General features: G+C 48.9%; 1 protein-coding gene across 4 annotated transcripts in view; it reads left to right on the top strand.

Annotated features, from left to right (window-relative positions):
- Window positions 1–24,752, top strand: part of LOC134958605 (contactin-4-like) — a 399,552-nt gene that overhangs the window by 235,500 nt on the left and 139,300 nt on the right. The gene's annotated exons all lie outside the window — the stretch shown is intronic.

The raw sequence follows: 24,752 nt of genomic DNA, 5'->3' as shown, positions 1-24,752 counted from the left end.
CTCCGGTCACTGATGGGTGCAGGGCGCTGGGGGGGGGCGCCCTGAGGGCAATATATGACACCTTGGCTGGCAAATATACATCATATATAGTCCTAGAGGCTATATAGATGTAAAATTACCCCTGCCAGTATTCCAGAAAAAGCGGGAGAAAGTCCGCCGAAAAGGGGGCGGGGCTTCTCCCTCAGCACACTGGCGCCATTTTTCCCTCACAGTTCCGCTGGAAGGAAGCTCCCTGGCTCTCCCCTGCAGTCTGAACACTACAGAAGGGTAAAAAAGAGAGGGGGGGCACTAAATTTAGGCGCAGTATAGATAATATATATATATGATATATATATAAAAAAGCAGCTATAAGGGAAAACACTCATTGATAGTGGGATCCCTGTGTTATATAGCGTTCTGGTGTGTGCTGGCATACTCTCTCTCTGTCTCCCCAAAGGGCTTTGTGGGGTCCTGTCCTCTGTCAGAGCATTCCCTGTGTGTTTGTGGTGTGTCGGTACGGCTGTGTCGACATGTTTGATGAGGAGGCTTATGTGGAGGCGGAGCAAATGCCTGTAAACGTGATGTCACCCCCTGCGGGGTCGACACCTGAGTGGATGGTGCTGTGGAAGGACTTACGCGACAGTGTCGACTCCTTGCATAAAAGGTTTGGCGACATACCTATTGTGGGACAGCCGGCTTCTCAGCCTGTGCCTGCCCAGGCGTCTCAAAAGCCATCAGGGGCTCTAAAACGTCCGCTACCTCAGATGGCTGACACAGATGTCGACACGGATACTGACTCCAGTGTCGACGACGATGAGACTAATGTAACTTCCAGTAGGGCCACACGTTACATGATTGAGGCAATGAAAAATGTGTTGCACATTTCTGATGTTACCCCCGGTACCACAAAAAAGGGTATAATGTTGAGAGAGAAAAAACTACCAGTAGCTTTTCCTCCATCTAAAGAGTTAAATGAAGTGTGTGAAGAAGCGTGGGCTTCCCCTGATAAAAAGCTGGTAATTTCTAAGAGGTTACTAATGGCGTACCCTTTCCCGCCAGAGGATAGGTCACGCTGGGAAACATCCCCTAGGGTGGATAAAGCGCTCACACGCTTGTCAAAGAAGGTGGCACTACCATCTCCGGATACGGCCGCCCTGAAGGAATCTGCTGATAGAAAGCAGGAGGCTATCCTGAAATCTATATATACACACACAGGTGTTATACTGAGACCGGCTATAGCTTCAGCCTGGATGTGCAGCGCTGCTGCTGCGTGGTCAGATTCCCTGTCAGAAAATATAGATACCCTAGACAGGGACACTATATTGCTAAACGTAGAGCATATAAAAGACGCACTTTTATACATGAGGGATGCACAGAGGGATATTTGCCGGCTGGCATCCAAAATTAGTGCAATGTCCATTTCTGCCAGGAGAGGGTTATGGACTCGGCAGTGGACAGGAGATGCAGATTCCAAACGACACATGGAAGTTCTGCCTTATAAGGGTGAGGAGTTGTTCGGGGATGGTCTCTCGGACCTCGTTTCCACAGCAACAGCTGGGAAGTTTACATTTTTATCCCATGTTCCCTCACAACCAAAGAAAGCACCGTATTATCAGGTACAGTCCTTTCGGCCCAATAGGGGCAAGCGGGTTAAAGGCGCCTCCTTTCTGCCCAGAGGCAGAGGTAGGGGAAAGAAGCTGCAGCATACAGCCAGTTCCCAGGAGCAAAAGTCCTCCCCCGCTTCCTCTAAGTCCACAGCATGACGCTGGGGCTTCACAGGCGGAGCCAGGTACGGTGGGGGCCCGTCTCAAAAACTTCAGCAATCAGTCGGCTCGCTCACGGGTGGGTCCCTGGATCCTTCAAGTAGTATCTCAGGGGTACAAGCTGGAATTCGAGACGTCTCCCCCCCGCCGTTTCCTCAAATCTGTCTTGCCAACCACTCCCTCAGGCAGGGAGGCAGTGTTACAGGCAATTCACAAGCTGTATTCACAACAAGTGATAGTAAAGGTGCCCCTACTTCAACAAGGAAGGGGTTACTATTCCACAATGTTTGTGGTACCGAAACCGGACGGTTTGGTGAGACCCATTTTAAATTTGAAATCCTTGAACACATATATAAAAAAATTCAAGTTCAAGATGGAATTGCTCAGGGCGGTTATTGCAAGCCTGGACGAGGGGGATTACATGGTATCACTGGACATCAAGGATGCTTACCTACATGTCCCCATTTACCATCCTCACCAGGAGTACCTCAGATTTGTGGTACAAGATTGTCATTACCAATTCCAGACGTTGCCGTTCGGTCTATCCACGGCTCCGAGGGTCTTTACCAAGGTAATGGCCGAAATGATGATACTCCTTCGAAAGAAGGGAGTTTTAATTATCCCGTACTTGGACGATCTCCTGATAAAGGCGAGGTCCAGAGAGCAGTTGTTGGTAGGGGTAGCACTATCTCGGGAAGTGCTACAACAGCACGGCTGTATTCTAAACATTCCAAAGTCACAGCTGGTCCCTACGACACGTCTGCTGTTCCTAGGGATGGTTCTGGACACAGAACAGAGAAAAGTGTTTCTCCCGGAGGAGAAGGTCAAGGAGCTGTCATCTCTAGTCAGAGGCCTCCTAAAGCCAAAACAGGTGTCGGTGCATCACTGCACGCAGATCCTGGGAAAAATGGTAGCTTCCTACGAAGCGATTCCATTCGGCAGGTTTCATGCAAGAACCTTTCAGTGGGACCTGTTGGACAAGTGGTCCGGATCGCATCTTCAGATGCATCGTCTGATAACCCTGTCTCCGAGGACAAGGGTGTCTCTGCTGTGGTGGCTGCAGAGTGCTCATCTTCAAGAGGGCCGCAGATTCGGCATACAGGACTGGGTCCTGGTGACCACGGATGCCAGCCTTCGAGGCTGGGGAGCAGTCACACAGGGAAGAAACTTCCAAGGACTATGGTCAAGTCAGGAGACTTCCCTGCACATAAATATTCTGGAACTGAGGGCCATTTACAATGCCCTAAGTCAGGCAAAACCCCTGCTTCAAAACCAGCCGGTACTGATCCAGTCAGATAACATCACGGCGGTCGCCCATGTAATTTGACAGGGCGGCACGAGAAGCAGGACGGCAATGGCAGAAGCCACAAGGATTCTCCGATGGGCGGAAAATCACGTGTTAGCACTGTCAGCAGTGTTCATTCCGGGAGTGGACAACTGGGAAGCAGACTTCCTCAGCAGGCACGACCTCCACCCGGGAGAGTGGGGACTTCATCCAGAAGTCTTTCAAATGATTGTAAACCGGTGGAAAAAGCCACAGGTGGACATGATGGCGTCCCGCCTAAACAAAAAGCTAGAAAAATATTGCGCCAGGTCGAGAGACCCGCAGGCGATAGCTGTGGACGCTCTAGTAACACCGTGGGTGTACCGATCGGTTTATGTGTTCCCTCCTATTCCTCTCATACCAAAGGTACTGAGGATAATAAGGAGAAGAGGAGTAAGAACTATACTCATTGTTCCGGATTGGCCAAGAAGAGCTTGGTACCCGGAACTTCAAGAAATGATGTCAGAGGACCCATGGCCTCTACCGCTCAGACAAGACCTGCTGCAGCAGGGGCCCTGTCTGTTCCAAGACTTACCGCGGCTGCATTTGACGGCATGGCGGTTGAACACCGGATCCTGAAGGAAAAGGGCATTCCGGAGGAAGTCATTCCTACGCTGATTAAAGCTAGGAAAGAAGTAACCGCAAACCATTATCACCGCATATGGCGAAAATATGTTGCGTGGTGTGAGGCCAGGAAGGCCCCAACGGAGGAATTTCAGCTGGGCCGTTCTCCAACGTATCACCTGCTCAGGGGTGGTGAAGTGAAATTTGCGGTAAACCTATGGAGAATTATAATTTCTTCACAGAGGCTTATCGCGGGTTGCAATAAAATCTCAGTTTTTACCAAGAAAATGGCATTTCAAGGCTACTGGAATTCCGCCATATACAGTATGTTTATAGATATAGTTGAGTAGCAAAAGACACAAAATATGTGTATTACGAACCATCAACCTATCCGCGTGCATCAAAACCACTAAAATATTTCTCATTGCCTGTCCCTTTAAGTAATATGCAAATGAATCTGACAGGGCTCTGAATAATTGCTAGACACTAATTGCTAAATGAAATAGCATGTTAAAAATAGCATCTTTTTCTGATGGAACCAGGTAACGTATAAAGAGCTGTATGCTGGAGATTCATATTCCTGTAGCTCACCAGCTGTATTACAGAATATATATTCATTTGGTCCAGAGAAGATGATTTGCTCAGATCGAAACTAGAGTTGTGCGGTTCGGTTCTGCAGAACTCCGAATCCACCCGAAGTTTAAAGATTCGAAACGAACCAATACAGACCTGATCGCTGCTGACCTGAACTGCGCATCTCTGCCCAGCGATCGCCTCTGTCTGATTGACAGGCAGAGGCATTCGCTTGGTGGAAGGGGGCGGGCCTCGATGGCTGCGTGACATTACACACAGCCGCTGCGACCCGGAGAGCGACGGGTAGCTGCACTGGTAGGGAGCTACTCTTCAGGTACAAAAGCATCACCGCCGTGCGATGATTTTGTACCTGTGCAGTCGGGGGAGGGACAGACATGTGGGGCGCACTAGCCCTGTGCTGAACGTCCCCCAACATGTCAGGGTAGCTGATCGTAGCCGCGCAAAATTTTGCATGGCTACGATCAGGTCTGAATTAGGCCCCAAAACTGGACTGGATCCCCCGTGGAGAGTCAATTTCGGTACAATCCTTCCCGCGGTTCAGAATTTGGATTTTAAATCAGTATTTTCGATTTTGGATTGCAAAAATGATGATTTTAGGTGATTTTATTGATTATTTTTAATTTATTGAATCACAGGGCAAGGCCATCCAGCACCCTAACCGCCACCGCCGCCTCCCCCCTCCCCCACGGTCACGCCATTTTAGTGATCGCAGCGGCTGCGTGTGATGTCACGCAGTTGCCCCGATCACGCTCCCCGCAAAGCTCCGTCTCCTGCCTTCCTTGTAAACGGAGCGTTGCCCCCCCTATCCCGTCACTGCACATGCACCCGCATCAAAATTCGTAGCCTTTGCGGTTGGATCGCATATTGCGATCCAACCTGAATCAGGCTCTTATACCGAACCAGAATCTGAATCCGGACCAAAACACTTGAAGGTGGTTTTGCAGAAACCACAATGATGAATTAGAATTAAAACCAAACATGAAATTTGTATTAGATGAGGATGTCGCCCCACAGATGATTATAGCTCTGCTGTAAACGCGTGACCTCATCCTGCGACTTTGACGTCAATGATGTCATCTGTTCCTAGCGATGTTATATGCTGTTCCGTTACACCCTGCAGAATCCTGGTATCCAGCAATAATGAGCTGGAAATAAATTTTAATCAAGAAATTGGCCGTTCATCCAGGCAGAAAAATGACTCCATTTTAGGTTATTTTATACTTCATGACCTAGAAATATTTTATACTGTAGATACAGCCTCATCTTTCAGCTAAATTAATAAGCGACAGTACTGTACGACGCACTTGGAACGGAGAGCAGTGATGGATTATGGGAAATTTCTTAAGGGGTCAGCAAGATCTCAAGTAGAACATATGAATTAAGAATTTAATAGCCGCGCTATGTCTGATTGCCAAGGTTTAGGAGTAGCAAAACATTTTTAAGGATAGGGTGCATAAATTACACCATTCTAACTGTATAAGGAGCAGCGTAATATTTGTTCTTCAAAGATGTGAAATGCACTAAAAGTTTAATTCTGTATTCTGCAAAAATGAGCAAGAGGAACATGGAACCATCAAATTTGTTTCTACCATACCGTATTTTGGTGCTAACTTTTATGTATTTGATTTTATTGTCAATAAAAAATTCATAGAACCTTCTAGAAACAATATGATGGTTTCATTCTAGTCAGAAATCAGAGCGGAGCTTCCAGGTGTCGTCGCTCATGCATAGTTAGCGTAATACCAAATAAGGCTGCCCTTCTTCAGTATGAACTCTGGGGTATCCTATTGTTATCAAGATGTCTGTTTTTGTACAATGGCAATAAAGTTATTCAATTCAAATACATTTGTCACCTAGGGGGCAGGGCCATAGTGCCACACCCAGCAGGGCCATGGTGTTACACCCAGCAGAACCCTGGTGCCACACCCAGCAGAGCATTTTGTCACCTGAAACATATACATCACCTCTTAATTTGGTAGGAGCTAGTGACATCACAGAGACATGAGGTAAAAACGATTTGCCTCATATAATGCCAGTGCTGAGTTCTCCTCATGCCCCAATGATGTCAACAGTTCCTTAAGAATTCATAGTGAACATTGGCGCAGTCCACAGAATGGCTGCTCCGTTGTTTGTCATTTTTCTGGCATATCTGCAATAAAAAGATGGAAGACTTAAACGTTGTGTCTAGGCAGGGCCGCCTAATGCAGTCCCACGTGCCTGTAATCAAACATGGTGGCGTAACCATGGCCACTCTTTTAAAACTTGGACTGAAAAAAAAAGTGCATGCCATGGAGGGGGGATACAATTTCCCTCCTCCATGACTAACCAGGTGTTCCGGGACCAACCCAATTAGGGGTAATTACTCCTTTACCTCCTACTCGCCCACCCCCCACCCCACACACACACCCCAGTCCTGTTGCTGGCATTTAGGCCTACTGTTGTACATATGTTCTATGTAATGTATTTAACTGTAGTTAGCAGGTCCCATATTAGGGTTCAGTATGAATTACTAGCGCCCAGTATGCCGGCAGAAGGGCGAGCGCTAGATAGATCCTTGTGGGCTCTCTGCACTAGCCACGTTGTGGACCTCCGGGATCCCAGAAGTGCCAGATGGGCAGTCCGGTTGCAATCCTGGCCGCAGCCCAGTATTCCCACTCGGGCGGTGGGCAATATAGCCGGTGGCGACCGGGCCGGAAGTGTGAATTCCAGCTGGGATTCCAGCTGACGCACACATACATACATACAGGTCGCATAAGAATCTCCTAGCCTCTGAGTCCTTATTGCTAAAAATGTGTCTCAGTTGCAATGCAATGTGACTAGAACGCACCAGGAGACTGTGCTAAGTAATGTGATATATGACACCTGTATACTGTGTGTGACTGAGGCTGTATGCAGGGCACAATGTGACTAGGACGCACCAGGAGACTGCGCTGTGTAATGTGATATATGACACCTGTATACTGTGTGTGACTGAGGCTGTATACGGAGCAATGTGACTAGGACGCACTAGGAGACTGCGCTGAGTAATGTGATATATGACACCTGTATACTGTGTGTGACTGAGGCTGTATACGGAGCAATGTGACTAGGACGCACCAGGAGACTGCGCTGAGTAATGTGATATATGACACCTGTATACTGTGTGTGTGACTGAGGCTGTATACGGAGCAATGTGACTAGGACGCACCAGGAGACTGCGCTGAGTAATGTGATATATGACACCTGTATACTGTGTGTGACTGAGGCTGTATACAGAGCACAATGTGGCTAGGACGCACCAGGAGACTGCGCTGAGTAATGTGATATATGACACCTGTATACTGTGTGTGACTGAGGCTGTATACAGAGCACAATGTGGCTAGGACGCACCAGGAGACTGCGCTGAGTAATGTGATATATGACACCTGAAAACTGTGTGTGACTGAGGCTGTATACGGAGTACAATGTGACTAGGATGCACCAGGAGACTGCGCTGAGTAATGTGATATGTGACACCTGTATACTGTGTGTGACTGAGGCTGTATACGGAGCACAATGTGACTAGGACGCACCAGGAGACTGCGCTGAGTAATGTGATATATGACACCTGTATACTGTGTGTGACTGAGGCTGTATATGGAGCACAATGTGACTAGGATGCACCAGGAGACTGCGCTGAGTAATGTGATATATGACACCTGTATACTGTGTGTGACTGAGGCTGTATACGGAGCACCATGTGACTAGGACGCACCAGGAGACTGCGCTGAGTAATGTGATATATGACACCTGTATACTGTGTGTGTGACTGAGGCTGTATACGGAGCAATGTGACTAGGACGCACCAGGAGACTGCGCTGAGTAATGTGATATATGACACCTGTATACTGTGTGTGACTGAGGCTGTATACAGAGCACAATGTGGCTAGGACGCACCAGGAGACTGCGCTGAGTAATGTGATATATGACACCTGTATACTGTGTGTGACTGAGGCTGTATACGGAGCACAATGTGACTAGAATGCACCAGGAGACTGCGCTGAGTAATGTGATATATGACACCTGTATACTGTGTGTGTGACTGAGGCTGTATACGGAGCAATGTGACTAGGACGCACCAGGAGACTGCGCTGAGTAATGTGATATATGACACCTGTATACTGTGTGTGACTGAGGCTGTATACAGAGCACAATGTGGCTAGGACGCACCAGGAGACTGCACTGAGTAATGTGATATATGACACCTGAAAACTGTGTGTGACTGAGGCTGTATATGGAGCACAATGTGACTAGGATGCACCAGGAGACTGCGCTGAGTAATGTGATATATGACACCTGTATACTGTGTGTGACTGAGGCTGTATACGGAGCAATGTGACTAGGACGCACCAGCAGACTGCGCTGAGTAATGTGATATATGACACACTGTATACTGTGTGTGACTGAGGCTGTATACGGAGCAATGTGACTAGGACGCACCAGCAGACTGCGCTGAGTAATGTGATATATGACACCTGTATACGGTGTGTGACTGAGGCTGTATATGGAGCACAATGTGACTAGGATGCACCAGGAGACTGCGCTGAGTAATGTGATATATGACACCTGTATACTGTGTGTGACTGAGGCTGTATACGGAGCAATGTGACTAGGACGCACCAGGAGACTGCGCTGAGTAATGTGATATATGACACCTGTATACTGTGTGTGACTGAGGCTGTATACGGAGCAATGTGACTAGGACGCACCACAAGACTGCGCTGAGTAATGTGATATATGACACTTCTGTATCTGTCTGAGTCAGTACACTAATCTGCAGCTGTTTTCCAATACAAGTTCGGTTCTGCTCGGTATACAGCCTCAGTCACACACAGTATACAGATGTCATATATCACATTACTCAGCGCAGTCTCCTGGTGCGTCCTAATCACATTGTGCTCCGTATACAGCCTCAGTCACACACAGTATACAGGTGTCACATATCACATTACTCAGCGCAGTCTCCTGGTGCGTCCTAGTCACATTGTGCTCCGTATACAGCCTCAGTCACACACAGTATACAGGGGTTATATATCACATTACTCAGCGCAGTCTCCTGGTGCGTCCTAGTCACATTGTGCTCTGTATACAGCCTCAGTCACACACAGTATACAGGTGTCATATATCACATTACTCAGTGCAGTCTCCTGGTGCGTCCTAGTCACATTGTGCTCTGTATACAGCCTCAGTCACACACAGTATACAGGTGTCGTATATCACATTACTCAGCGCAGTCTCCTGGTGTGTCCTAGTCACATTGTGCTCCGTATACAGCCTCAGTCACACACAGTATACAGGTGTCATATATCACATTACTCAGCGCAGTCTCCTGGTGCGTCCTAGTCACATTGTGCTCTGTATACAGCCTCAGTCACACACAGTATACAAGTGTCATATATCACATTACTCAGCGCAGTCTCCTGGTGAGTCCTAGTCACATCGCGTTGCGACTAAGATGCATTTTTGGCAGAAAGACACTAGCTGAGTTGCACGGGACCTGGCGGCTCACTCGCACCAGGCATTTTACGCTGGATGGGGTATTGACAGTGAATGTATGAGAATGCATCTGTATAGATAAATAGATACGTACATACATCCCCTTCCCCCACAATACGCTGCAATACAGAATGTTACTCTTTGGAGCTTTTTTTATAGATCTTAGTAAATAGGCCCCTAATGACGTGCTTTGTGTCCTGCCTTACACCGGTGTCTCAGTGCGTCACACTACGCACGTACAGGTGCTGTCTATAGTGAACATGTTGTTCTTTTTCATGCTGTGAGAGAAAATTGGCTTGTAATTAGACTTATATACCAGATAATCTAATTTGCATATCAAATTAATTATTCCAGTTTTAATTTGCTAGGTTGAATTTATATTAGCCCTTAAAATAAGATTTAAATTACCAAGACTGTAATTTACTTCCTGTGTTCTGAGACTCTTCATTCCCCTTGTAGATGGCTTGTCATATTGTGTCACCTACTGCTTGGTGACAGAGGGGCATAGAGAATCGGGTAGGAACAACCAAAGGGTAACTCAGTGCCCTCTGTATACTGTACCTGCTGCACAAGAGGGAAATCTCAGAACTGCTCAATATCCACCTCACCCTGCATTCAGCTGTGACATTTACCTTTATTATTCTACTCTCCTTTTCTGTTGCGGTGTACACGGGGCTCCACAGGGAATTACTTTGGGGTGTAGAGTAGCATCTTGATCCGAGGCACCAACAGGCTCAAAGCTTTAACCTTCTTCCCAGAATGCCTAGCGCCGCCTCCTCTATAACCCTGCCTCCGTGCACAGGAACTCAGTTTTGTAGTTGGTGCCATGCAGTAAGCAGGCATACAACGGGGGGCTGCTCCAGCAGCCCTGATAAGAAGCTTTTAATGAAAAATGATGGCTTCAAGGGCTGCAGCAGAGACACTGACTGTGTTAGATGTCAGTCAGACATCTCCTGCTGCAGCTCCATCACCTCCCCCAGCGGCGCTGTATACTTCCGCGCCCTGGTTGCCGGGTACTTACAGCCGAGGCTCCGGTTTCTTCCAGTTAGTCACACACACACTACCGCTGTTCTCCTGGATCATGTGGCCGCACTCAGGGAGGAGATAAGTGGGTACCCTTGGCGGGATCCGCAGTAAAATGCGATCCCGCGCGGCAGGTGGACACTGTGGCAGTACAGGGACCCCACTAGACCACCAGGGCAAGGGCACAGGTCGGTTTCCTGTCATAAACCGGTTTTATAAGCCCACAGTACCCAGTGGTGAAGTCCAGCAGGTGGATAAGGCTTTGACCTCTAGCCCCTCCCCCCAGCCCCAGGGTGCCATTTAGAGTAAATGTTCCCGCCCTGGAGCTGCATCTATCTCTCTCTCCCACACTCCCTGTCAGTGTTTGGGCGCCATTTCCTGCATGCTGAGCTGATCCTGGGACTGTTTGGGCAAATCCTCCTCTGTAAAGCCACCTGCATATTAGCGCTGTGCATTTTACAGGACACTTAATTATTCTACATGTCTGCTGACAGTGTTAGTTAAGAAAGAGTGCATTTAGTCAGGGTTACATAGTACAAGTACCCTGTGATATACATCCAGTCTTTACTGTGCATTGTTATATCTATTATGTGTATAGCTATACTTAGTACTACTTTGTATTGCTAGTCCAGTGCAGTTTTATTGCATGTCATAATTTCTGCATTGTACAATGTGACTGTGTGTGTGTGCATATAGCCTCTGTGTGACCTCCATTTCGTGTATCTCACTCAGATTGCTATCCCTATATTCTATAACCTGAGGGGACTAAGTGCATCAGGTTTGTCATTAATACAGTGTGTATTTTTCTCTGTGATTTTTAGTCACCATATACCTCTTGAATTCCCTGTTTGTGCTGTTACACTGCACAGGGGGATCTTGTCAGGTATTGTGCTGCTCATATTGTACTGTGTTGCCTTGCATTGAGCTTTCGGATATGTCAGCTACAAGGGGCAACGGAGCTGGGGATGATCCCACATTGTGTGGTGGTGACGCTGCAGACGCATTTGAGGAAAATATAGCAGCTGAGGGTTCAGGTTCTGGGGGTTCCTTACCCCCCAGTGGGATCGTAGCAACGGGGGTTCAAAATGACCCACCTTGGGCTTCTTTCTCCACGCTTTTGAATAAGCTGGTAACTAGGTTAACGCCCCCTATGGGACCTCCTGTGCCGGTAAAACCGCTTATGGTCTCTGCGGTTAACCCGCCATGGGCAGATCAACTGTCTGCGCGGTTACAGCAATTGAACCAATCACTGACTACTCAGAAGTCTAACCCTCGCCCGTCTAAGACCAAGGGGTCCTCTAAGCGGGCCATTACTTCCTCACAATCCACCAACGTCCCAGACACCTCGTCTGATAAGTATGGCGTGTATACTGACCCCACAGATTCTGATCCCGACACTTCTGATGGGGAATCTGTTTCACAGGTGGATGTTCCTGACTTGTTGGAGGCTATCAGGCTCATTCTTCAAATTACTGATGACCCGGAGCCTGATGCTGCCCCTAAGAAACCGGACAGATTTAAACGTCAGAAAGTGGTTAAACAAGTTTTACCTCATTCTGACTATTTAGTTGACATACGTCAGGAGTCCTGGGAAAATCCAGGAAAGAAATTCACGCCTCACAAGAAGATGCTGGCTCGCTATCCCCTCGCTGCAGAGCTAAGTAAAAATTGGGAAACACCCCCGCCAGTGGATTCGCAAGTGGCGCTGCTGGTGGTATCCTCAGCTCTGCCAGTAACCACCGTCACGTCTCTGAAAGAACAGACGGATAAGCGTGTGGAGGGTTGTTTAAAGGCGATTTACACCCTAGCAGGTGCTGCGCATCTGCCCACCATTGCAGCGACATGGGCTGCAGAGGCTATTGAAGCATGGGCTCAGGAGTTGGAAGCTGAGATGTCTTCCAAAACTTCTGATCATGCTAGACAATGCTTATCGTATATTGTCACAGCTTCTCATTACATTAAAGAGGCGGCTTCTGATGCCGGTATTCTGGTGGCCAAGGCTTCTACTACGTCGATACTGGCTCGCCAGATTCTATGGTTGCGGTCCTGGTCTGTGGATCTGGACTCTAAAAAAACCCTGGAGGTACTCCCTTTTAAGGGAGACATCCTTTTCGGAGAAGACCTCAACAAGATAGTGGCTGACTTAGCTTCTGCTAAAACAGCTTGTCTACCTAGGGGGTCATTCCGAGTTGTTCGCTCGCAAGCTGCTTTTAGCAGCTTTGCACACGCTAAGCCGCCGCCTACTGGGAGTGAATCTTAGCTTATCAAAATTGCAAACGAAAGATTAGCAGAATTGCGAATAGACACTTCTTAGCAGTTTCTGAGTAGCTCCAGACTTACTCGGCAACTGCGATCAGTTCAGTGCTTGTCGTTCCTGGTTTGACGTCACAAACACTCCCAGCGTTCGCCCAGACACTCCTCCGTTTCTCCAGCCACTCCCGCGTTTTTCCCAGAAACGGTAGCGTTTTTTCACACACTCCCATAAAACGGCCAGTTTCCGCCCAGAAACACCCACTTCCTGTCAATCACATTACGATCACCAGAACGAAGAAAAAACCTCGTAATGCCGTGAGTAAAATACCTAACTGCATAGCAAATTTACTTGGCGCAGTCGCACTGCGGACATTGCGCATGCGCATTAGCGACTAATTGCTCCGTTGCGACAAAAAAATAACAAGCGAACAACTCGGAATGACCCCCCTAGTACTGATCCTTCTATACTGAAGGCTAAGAGTACTTCCTTCCGCTCCTTTCGTCCTTCAGGGAAAGCAAAAGGTCAGACGTACCCGAAACAGGCTCGCACTTCCAAACCCAATAATCCCAAACCCAAACGGGCCTGGGCTGCCCGTCAGCCTGCTTCCAAGACTGACAAGCCTGCCACATGACCGGGCAGGCCTCCCTCTGGGGGATCCCAGGGTGGGGGGCTGACTTCTAGGGTATACCCAGGAATGTTTGAAGACAACTTCCGATGCCTGGCTACGGGAAGTCGTCACTCGAGGTTACGCTGTATCCTTCAAAAATCGTCCCCCTCATAGATTTTGCCTGACAGACGTCCCTTCGGATCAGGTGAAGGCAAAAACTCTTCATTCGGTGGTACAGTCCCTCCTGGACACAGGAGTGGTAGTACAGGTGCCTCTAACTCAGAGAGGCAAGGGGTACTATTCACCGATGTTCCTAGTCCCGAAACAGAATGGGTCCTCCCGGCCCATTATCAACCTCAAGTCCTTGAACAAATTTGTGAGGGTCTCCAAGTTTCGTATATGGAAACTCTTCGCTTTATTGTTCTGGCATTGGTACCTGGGGATTATATGGTCTCCCTGGACGTACAGGATGCTTACCTGCATATTCCCATTGCAATGTCGCATCAGCAATACCTGAGGTTTGCGGCTGGCAACCTCCATTACCAATTTCGGCGTTACCTTTTGGTTTGACCACGGCTCAGCGAGTCTTCACCAAGGTCATGGCGGTAATGACAGCGGTACTCCGCCATCAAGGGGTCAGGATCCTACCATCCTTGGACGACTTGTTGATCCTGGCAAATTCCACAGAAGTTCTCCTACGCCATCTGGATCTGACCATCCAGTTTCTGCAAGCCCACGGGTGGCTCAACAACTGGAAGAAATCTTCCCTGGTCCCTGCTCAGAGCATGGTGCACCTGGGGGCATTGTTGGACACTCACAAGCAGCGGTTGTTCTTGTCTCAGGAGAAAGTCCAGAAGCTTCAGGACAGGATTTGATGCTGCCTATCTCGTCCGCAAGTGTCGATACAATCGGCGATGCAAGTGCTAGGTCTCATGGTGTCGGGTTTCGACATGGTGAAGTACGCTCAATTCCATTCCCGCCCTCTGCAGAAGCTGATTCTTGCCAAATGGGATGGCCTGCCTCACCGGATCAGGTCAAAATTATCTCATTGTCTCCGGAGGTCCGTCTGTCACAGAGCTGGTGGCTTCAGGACCAACGATTGAGCAGGGGTCGTCCCTTCTGGATCTCCAACTGGGTCCTTCTGACGATGGATGCCAGTCTTAGAGGTTGGGACGCGGTGTTGGAGCAACACTCCCTTCAGGGTCGGTGGACCAGGGAGTCTCTCCTCCCAATAAACATTCTGGAATTGCGGGCGGTGTTCAACTCATTGAACTGGGCCCAGCATTTAATACAGAAAAGACCTGTTCAGGTACAGTCGGACAACGCCACCACAGTGACTTACATCAATCACCAAGCGGACACTCGAAGCCGCATGGCAATGAGGGAAGTATCACGGATTCTTCAGTGGCGGAACGCCATCTGCCAGCCATATCGGCAGTATTCATTCCGAGGGTCCTAAACTGGGAAGCGGACTTTCTCAGTCACCGGGACGTACATGCCGGAGAGTGGAGCCTACATCCAGAGGTGTTTCAACTCCTCGTGGACAGGTGGGGCCTTCCAGATGTGGACCTGATGGCGGCTCGACACAATAACAAGGCTCTGGTCTTCGGAGCAAGGACAAGGGATCCTCAAGCATGGAACTTTCAGCTGCCATACGTGTTCCCTACGGTGTCACTCCTGCCCAGAGTAATAAGGAAGTTCAAGCAAGAAGGAGGAATCCTACTTCTGATCGCTCCCGCGTGACCCAGACGGCATTGGTTCTCAGACCTACAGGGTCTCTCGATAGATCATCCCCTTCTACTTCCACAGCGCCCAGATCTTCTTGTTCAGGGCCCCTGTGTATATCAGGATTTAGCCCGGTTGGCTTTGACGGTGTGGCTCTTGAAGCTTCCGTCTTGAGGGCCAAAGGATTTTCTGAGGCGGTCATTCAAACCATGTTGAAGGCCCGGAAACTGGCTTCTGCTCGGATTTACCATAGGGTCTGGAATTCTTACTTTGCTTGGTGCGCATCTAACAATCATGACGCCTACAAGTTTAGTACGGCCAAACTTTTGGCCTTTCGACAACAGGGCCTGGACTTGGGCCCTCGTCATGCCTCCATGAAGGTTCATATTTCTGCCTTGTCGGTTTGGTTCTAGAGAAAAATTGCGACTTTACCTGATGTACATATGTTTACTCAGGGTGTGTTGCGGATTCAACCTCCCTACGACCCGCCTGTGGCCCCTTGGGACTTGTCGGTGGTTTTGGAGGCGTTGCAAGGGTCTCCGTTTGAGCCTCTTGAATCTGCGGACCTTAAATGGCTTTCTCTTAATGTATTGTTTCTGCTGGCTATTGCCTCTGCTAGACGGGTGTCGGATTTGGGTGCCTTGTCTTGTAGGTCACCATATCTGATTTTTCACCGTGATCGGGCGGTTCTTAGAACACGTTCCGGGTATTTACCCAAGGTGGTGTCTTCTTTCCACCTTAATCAGGAGATTGTGGTTCCGGCCTTTGCCTCTCCTGATTTGTCTTCCAAAGAGTGGTCTTTGGATGTGGTACGGGCTATCTAAGTGAAGAGAACTGCCTCCATCAGGAAGTCGGATTCTCTCTTTGTTCTGTTTGGTTTTCACAAATGTGGCTGGCCTGCTCACAAGCAGACCCTGGCCAGATGGATTAGAATGGTGATTGCACATGCTTATGTACAGGCTGGCCTTCCAGCTTCTGCTACCATAAAGACCCATTCTACACGGTCGGTTGATCTTTCTTGGGCAGCCCGCCGTGGTGCGACTCTTGAACAATTGTGCAAGGCGGCTACGTGGTCCTCAGTGAACACGTTCATAAGGTTCTATGCCTTCGATACTTCCGCCTCCCAGGATGCTTCCTTTGGACGCCGGGTTCTTGTGCCCGCTACAGTGTGTCCCCTCCCTTAAGGAACTGCTTTAGGACATCCCCAATGTCCTTTCCTGTGGAGCCCAGTGTACCCCGCAGCAGAAAACGAGATTTATGGTAAGAACTTACCGTTGTTAAATCTCTTTCTGTGAGCTACACTGGGCTCCACAGAGCGCCCACCCTGACGCACTTAGCTTCTTTGGGTTGGTATGGCATTAGCCGCTGACGCTTTCTCCTGTCGTAAGAGTGTGGTGTATGTGGCTACTAACCGTTGTCGTCTCTTTTCCTGCTACTGCATTGGACTGGTTAACAAAAACTGAGTTCCTGTGCACAGAGGCGGGGTTATAGAGGAGGCGGCGCTAGGCATTCTGGGAAGAAGGTCAAAGCTTTGGGCCTGTTGGTGCCTCGGATCAAGATCCTTCTTTACACCCTAATGTCATTCACTGTGGAGCCCAGTGTGCCTCGCAGAAAGAGATTTAACAACGGTATGTTCCTACCATAAATCTTGTTTTCTCTACACTTCTACCATTCCTCCCCCAGTCTTCTATCATTCCTCCCACCATTCTTCTATCATTCCACCCTCATTCTTCTATCATTCCTCCCTCCACACTTCTATCATTCCTCCCTCCATTCTTATATCATTCCTCCCACCATTCTTCTATCATTCCTCCCTCCATTCTTCTATCATTCCTCCCTACATTCTTCTATCATTCCTCCCTCCATTCTTCTATCATTCCTCCCTCCATTCTTCTATCATTCCTCCCTCCATTCTTCTATCATTCTTCCCTCCATTCTTCTATCATTCCTCCCTCCATTCTTCTATCATTCCTCCCTCATTCTTCTATCATTCCTCCCTCCATTCTATCATTCCTCCCTCCATTCTATCATTCCTCCCTCATTCTTCTATCATTCCTCCCTCCATTCTTCTATCATTCCTCCCACCATTCTTCTATCATTCCTCCCACCATTCTTCTATCATTCCTACCTCCATTCTTCTATCATTCCTCCCTCATTCTTCTATCATTCCTCCTACCATTCTTCTATCATACCTCCCTCAGTCTTCTATCATTCCTCCCTCCATTCTTCTATCATTCCTCCCTCATTCTTCTATCATTCCTCCCTCCATTCTTCTATCATTCCTCCCTCCATTTTTCTATCATTCCTCCCTCCATTCTTCTATCATTCCTACCTCCATTCTTCTATCATTCCTCCCTCCATTCTTCTATCATTCCTCCCTCCATTCTTCTATCATTCCTCCCTCCATTCTTCTATCATTCCTCCCTCCATACTTCTATCATTCCTCCCTCATTCTTCTATCATTCCTCCTACCATTCTTCTATCATTCCTATCTCATTCTATCATTCCTCCCTCTATTCTTCTATCATTCCTCCCTCCATTCTTCTATCATTCCTCCCTCATTCTTCTATCATTCCTCCCTCCATTCTATCATTCCTCCCTCATTCTTCTATCATTCCTCCTACCATTCTTCTATCATTCCTCCCTCATTCTTCTATCCTTCCTCCCTCCATTCTTCTATCCTTCCTCCCTCCATTCTTCTATCATTCCTCCCTCATTCTTCTATCATTCCTCCCTCCATTCTTCTATCATTCCTCCCTCCATTTTTCTATCATTCCTCCGTCATTCTTCTAACATTCCTCCCTCCATTCTTCTATCATTCCTCCCTCCATTCTTCTATCATTCCTCCCTCCATTCTTCTATCATTCCTCCCTCCATTCTTCTATCATTCCTCCCTCCATTCTTCTATCATTCCTCCCTCCATCCTTCTATCATTCCTCCCTCCATCCTTCTATCATTCCTCCCTCCATCCTTCTATCATTCCTCCCTCCATACTTCTAACATTCCTCACTCCATCCTTCTATCATTCCTCCCTCCATTCTTCTATCATTCCTCCCTCCATTTTTCTATCATTCCTCCCTCCATTCTTCTATCATTCCTCCCTCCATTCTTCTATCATTCCTCCCTCCATACTTCTATCATTCCTCCCTCCATTCTTCTATCATTCCTCACTCAATACTTCTATCATTCCTCCCTCCATTCTTCTATCATTCCTCCCTCCATACTTCTAACATTCCTCACTCTATTCTTCTATCATTCCTCCCTCCATTCTTCTATCATTCCTCCCACCATTCTTCTATCATTCCTCCCTCCATTCTTCTATCATTCCTCCCTCCATTCTTCTATCATTCCTCCCTCCATTCTATCATTCCTCCCTCATTCTTCTATCATTCCTCCCTCCATTCTTCTATCATTCCTCCCTCCATTCTATCATTCCTCCCTCATTCTTCTATCATTCCTCCCTCCATTCTTCTATCATTCCTCCCTCCATTCTTCTATCATTCCTCCCTCCATTCTTCTATCATTCCTCCCTCCATCCTTCTATCATTCCTCCCTCCATTCTTCTATCATTCCTCCCTCCATCCTTCTATCATTCCTCCCTCCATACTTCTAACATTCCTCACTCCATCCTTCTATCATTCCTCCCTCCATTCTTCCATCCCCTCTGCCTTTAATATTCTATCCTCCTTCCCTCTTCTACTTCTATTCTTCTATCATCAGTTTCTGTATACATCTGTCCCCATTCTTGCACCATCTACCCTGGTCTCCTCTCCTCCCATCTGTCCCTATGTCACCCCCTCCCCCCCCCCCTCGTAAGACTGTGAGCAGTACGGGGCTGTGATACACTGTGTTACAGTTCTTCTTTCCACATCAAAACAACATGTCCCGAGGGGGACAGGTATCGCGGCCCCGGAGGTACAATTACACTGTATTTATTCCTCCGGAGAGGTGGGGAGCATCACACCGCACAGGTGACACTTCTGTCAGGTGTTGCATCAGCCTCTGGGCAAAATTCTACCTCCAGCACATCACTAGGAGCATATGGTGTAGCAGAGCCTCACCCAGAGCATGCGATGTAGCAGAGCCTCATCCAGTTTGCATGATGTAGCAGAGCATCACTCAGGGGGAAATTCAGACCTGATTGCTGCTGTGCATTTTCACACAGTAGGCGATCAGATCTAAACTGCGCATGTGTATGCACCGCTATGTGCTAGCGATGGGATGGTGCGAAAAATCCATTCGCACGGGCATTCGCAAGGTGATAAACATGAAGAGGCCGTTTGTGGGTGGCAACTGACCGTTTTCCAGGAGTGTCCGGAAAAATGCAGGTGGGCTCAGGCGTTTTCAGGGAGGGTGTCTGACGTCAGCTCCGGCCCCTATCAGCGGGATTACACCGCAGCGGCTGAGTAGGTCCTGGGCTGCGCAGAGACTGCACAAACTGATTTTTGTGCAGCTTTGCAACAGAAGTGATCGCACACCTGCACAGCATTTTCCCCTACCTCTGTAGGCGGCGACTATCTGATCGCAGGGCAGCAAAAAAACGCAGCCCAGCGATCAGATCTGAATTACCCCCACAGTGTATGTGATGTAGCAGAGTGTACTGAGTCTGCCTGATCTACAAGAGAATCACCCTGTGTATTTAATGTAGCAGAGCATAACCCAGCAAATAAGATGTAGCAGAGTGTTTATTATAGCAAAGCAGAGCCAAGAGTATTTATTATAGCAGAGCCTCACCCAGAGCATACAGCGTAGTAGTGCATCATGCAGAGCACACAGTGTAGCAGAGCCTCACCCAGAGCACACAGTGTAGTAGAGCCTCACCCAGAGCACACAGTGTAGCAGAGCCTCACCCAGAGCACACAGTGTAGCAGAGCCTCACCCAGAGCACACAGTGTAGTAGAGCCTCACCCAGAGCACACAGTGTAGCAGAGCCTCACCCAGAGCACACAGTGTAGTAGAGCATCACCCAGAGCACACAGTGTAGCAGATCCTCACCCAGAGCATACAGTGTAGTAGAGCATCACCCAGAGCATACAGTGTAGTAGAGCCTCACCCAGAGCACAGTGTAGCAGATCCTCACCCAGAGCATACAGTGTAGTAGAGCATCACCCAGAGCATACAGTGTAGCAGAGCCTCACCCAGAGCATACAGTGTAGTAGAGCATCACCCAGAGCATACAGTGTAGTAGAGCCTCACCCAGAGCACACAGTGTAGTAGAGCCTCACCCAGAGCACACAGTGTAGTAGAGCCTCACCCAGAGCATACAGTGTAGTAGAGCATCACCCAGAGCACAGTGTAGCAGATCCTCACCCAGAGCATACAGTGTAGTAGAGCATCACCCAGAGCATACAGTGTAGTAGAGCCTCACCCAGAGCACACAGTGTAGCAGATCCTCACCCAGAGCACACAGTGTAGTAGAGCCTCACCCAGAGCACACAGTGTAGTAGAGCCTCACCCAGAGCACACAGTGTAGCAGAGCATCACCCAGAGCACACAGTGTAGCAGAGCCTCACCCAGAGCACACAGTGTAGTAGAGCCTCACCCAGAGCACACAGTGTAGTAGAGCATCACCCAGAGCACACAGTGTAGCAGATCCTCACCCAGAGCATACAGTGTAGTAGAGCATCACCCAGAGCATACAGTGTAGTAGAGCCTCACCCAGAGCACAGTGTAGCAGATCCTCACCCAGAGCATACAGTGTAGTAGAGCATCACCCAGAGCATACAGTGTAGTAGAGCCTCACCCAGAGCACACAGTGTAGCAGATCCTCACCCAGAGCACACAGTGTAGTAGAGCCTCACCCAGAGCACACAGTGTAGTAGAGCCTCACCCAGAGCACACAGTGTAGCAGAGCATCACCCAGAGCACACAGTGTAGCAGATCCTCACCCAGAGCATACAGTGTAGTAGAGCATCACCCAGAGCACACAGTGTAGTAGAGCCTCACCCAGAGCATATATTGTACTAGAGCCTCACAAGAGCACACAGTGTAGCAGAGCCTCACCCAGAGCACACAGTGTAGTAGAGCCTCACCCAGAGCATACAGTGTAGTAGAGCATCACCCAGAGCACACAGTGTAGCAGAGCCTCACCCAGAGCACACAGTGTAGTAGAGCCTCACCCAGAGCACACAGTGTAGCAGAGCCTCACCCAGAGCACACAGTGTAGTAGAGCCTCACCCAGAGCACACAGTGTAGCAGAGCCTCACCCAGAGCACACAGTGTAGTAGAGCCTCACCCAGAGCATACAGTGTAGTAGAGCATCACCCAGAGCACTCAGTGTAGCAGAGCCTCACCCAGAGCATACAGTGTAGCAGAGCCTCACCCAGAGTACACAGTGTAGCAGAGCCTCACCCAGAACACACAGTGTAGTAGAGCCTCACCCAGAGCACACAGTGTAGCAGAGCCTCACCCAGAACACACAGTGTAGCAGAGCCTCACCCAGAGCATACAGTGTAGTAGAGCATCACCCAGAGCACACAGTGTAGCAGAGCCTCACCCAGAGCACACAGTGTAGCAGAGCCTCACCCAGAGCATACAGTGTAGTAGAGCATCACCCAGAGCATACAGTGTAGTAGAGCATCACCCAGAGCACACAGTGTAGCAGAGCATCACCCAGAGCACACAGTGTAGCAGAGGATCACCCAGAGCACACAGTGTAGCAGAGGATCACCCAGAGCACACAGTGTAGCAGATCCTCACCAGAGCACACAGTGTAGCAGAGCCTCACCCAGAGCACACAGTGTAGCAGAGCCTTACCCAGAGCATACAGTGTAGTAGAGCATCACCCAGAGCACACAGTGTAGTAGAGCATCACCCAGAGCACACAGTGTAGCAGAGCCTCACCCAGAGCATACAGTGTAGCAGAGCCTCACCAGAGCACACAGTGTAGCAGAGCCTCACCCAGAGCATACAGTGTAGCAGAGCCTCACCAGAGCACACAGTGTAGCAGAGCCTCACCCAGAGCACACAGTGTAGTAGAGCATCACCCAGAGCACACAGTGTAGTAGAGCATCACCCAGAGCACACAGTGTAGCAGAGCCTCACCCAGAGCATACAGTGTAGCAGAGCCTCACCAGAGCACACAGTGTAGCAGAGCCTCACCCAGAGCATACAGTGTAGTAGAGCATCACCCAGAGCATACAGTGTAGTAGAGCATCACCCAGAGCACACAGTGTAGTAGAGCATCACCCAAAGCACACAGTGTAGCAGAGCCTCACCCAGAGCACACAGTGTAGCAGAGCCTCACCAGAGCACACAGTGTAGCAGAGCCTCACCCAGAGCATACAGTGTAGTAGAGCATCACCCAGAGCATACAGTGTAGTAGAGCATCACCCAGAGCCAGTGGCATAACTAGAAATTTTTCTCCCCCAAGCCAAAAAATTATCCCCCCCCCCCCCTCCATCCCCATAATTGGCACTAGTTAAAGTGACAAATGTGCGCGCCGAAGGCAAAAAGGGGCGTGGCTTTGTTGAAATGGGGATGGCTTCATAAAAGGGGCGTGGCTTTGTTGAAATGTGCGTGGCTTCATAAAAGGGGCGTGGCATTGCAGGAAAAGACTACCTTATGCCCCAGTTATGCACCCTGCACGCCCAGACATTGGCCACCACTGGAAAGAAAAATAATCCGGATTCATGCCCCTTATATTATTTGTCATTTTTCCTCCTTATAGTAATGCCCAGTATACATTATGCCACATACTGCAATGGCCCTTACACATTATGCCACACACAATAATGCCCATGACACAATATGCACACACCGTAATGCCTGTGACACATTATGCCACACAATGCCCGTTATACATTATGCCACACACAATAATGCCCATGACACAATATGCACACACTGTAATGCCTGTGACACATTATGACAGGAATCGCAATGCCCGTTATACATTATGCTACACACTGCAATGCCCCTGATATATTATAGCACATACAATGCCTGTGACACATTATGCCACGCATCGCAATGCCCGTTATACATTATGCTACACACTGCAATGCCCCTGATATATTATAGCACATACAATGCCTGTGACACATTATGACACACACCGTAATGCCTGTGACACATACCGCAATGCCCGTTATACCCTATGCCACACACCGCAATGTCCGTGATACATTATGCCACATACTGCAATGACCCTGAGATATTATACCACATACCACAATGCCCGTGATATAGTATCCCACACACCATAATGCCTGTGACAAATACCGCAATGCCCGTTATACCCTATGCCACACACCGCAATGCCCGTTATACATTATGCCACACTGCAATGCCCCTGAGACATTATACCACATACCACAATGCCCATGATATAGTATACCACACACCGTAATGCCTGTGACACATTATGACACACACCGCAATGTCCGTGATACATTATGCCACACACCGCAATGCCCATTACACATTAAGTCCTACAGTAAGGCTTCTAATTACTTTTCTCTGACGTCCTAGTGGATGCTGGGTACTCCGTAAGGACCATTGGGAATAGACGGGCTCCACAGGAGACTGGGCACTCTTAAAAGAAAGATTAGGTACTACATCTGGTGTGCACTGGCTCCTCCCTCTATGCCCCTCCTCCAGACCTCAGTTAGAATCTGTGCCCGGCCAGAGCTGGATGCACCTAGTGGGCTCTCCTGAGCTTACTAGAAAAGAAAGTATTTGTTAGGTTTTTTATTTTCAGTGAGATCTGCTGGCAACAGACTCACTGCTACGAGGGACTGAGGGGAGAGAAGCAAACCTACCTGCTTGCAGCTAGCTTGTGCTTCTAAGGCTACTGGACACCATTAGCTCCAGAGGGATCGAACACAGGGCCCGACCTCGATCGTCCGTTCCCGGAGCCGCGCCGCCGTCCCCCTTGCAGAGCCAGAAGACGGAAGAACCAGGAGAAAATCGGCGGTTGAAGACTCCGGTCTTCAATAAGGTAGCGCACAGCACTGCAGCTGTGCGCCATTGCTCCCACAGCACACCACACGCTCCGGTCACTGGTGGGTGCAGGGCGCTGGGGGGGGGGCGCCCTGGGCTGCAATATGTATACCTTTTTGGCAAAATGCACATAATACAGTTATAAACTGTATATGTGCCTAATCCCCCACCATAAATATTATTAAAAAAGCGTGAGAAGCCCGCCGCTGAAGGGGCGGGGCTATCTTCCTCAGCACAGCCAGCGCCATTTTCTCTTCACAGCTCCGCTGGAAGGACGCTCCCCAGGCTCTCCCCTGCAGTATACACTACGAGAAGGGTAAAAAAGAGAGGGGGGGCACATCAATTTAGGCGCAAAAGGTGATATAAGCAGCTATTGGGGGAAAATTCACTTTGTGTTAGTGTAAATCCCTCTGTTATATAGCGCTCTGGTGTGTGCTGGCATACTCTCTCTCTGTCTCCCCA

Source organism: Pseudophryne corroboree, chromosome 9, assembly GCF_028390025.1.
Source record: "Pseudophryne corroboree isolate aPseCor3 chromosome 9, aPseCor3.hap2, whole genome shotgun sequence".
NCBI lineage: Eukaryota > Metazoa > Chordata > Amphibia > Anura > Myobatrachidae > Pseudophryne > Pseudophryne corroboree.
This window is presented reverse-complemented; position numbering and strand designations above follow the sequence as displayed.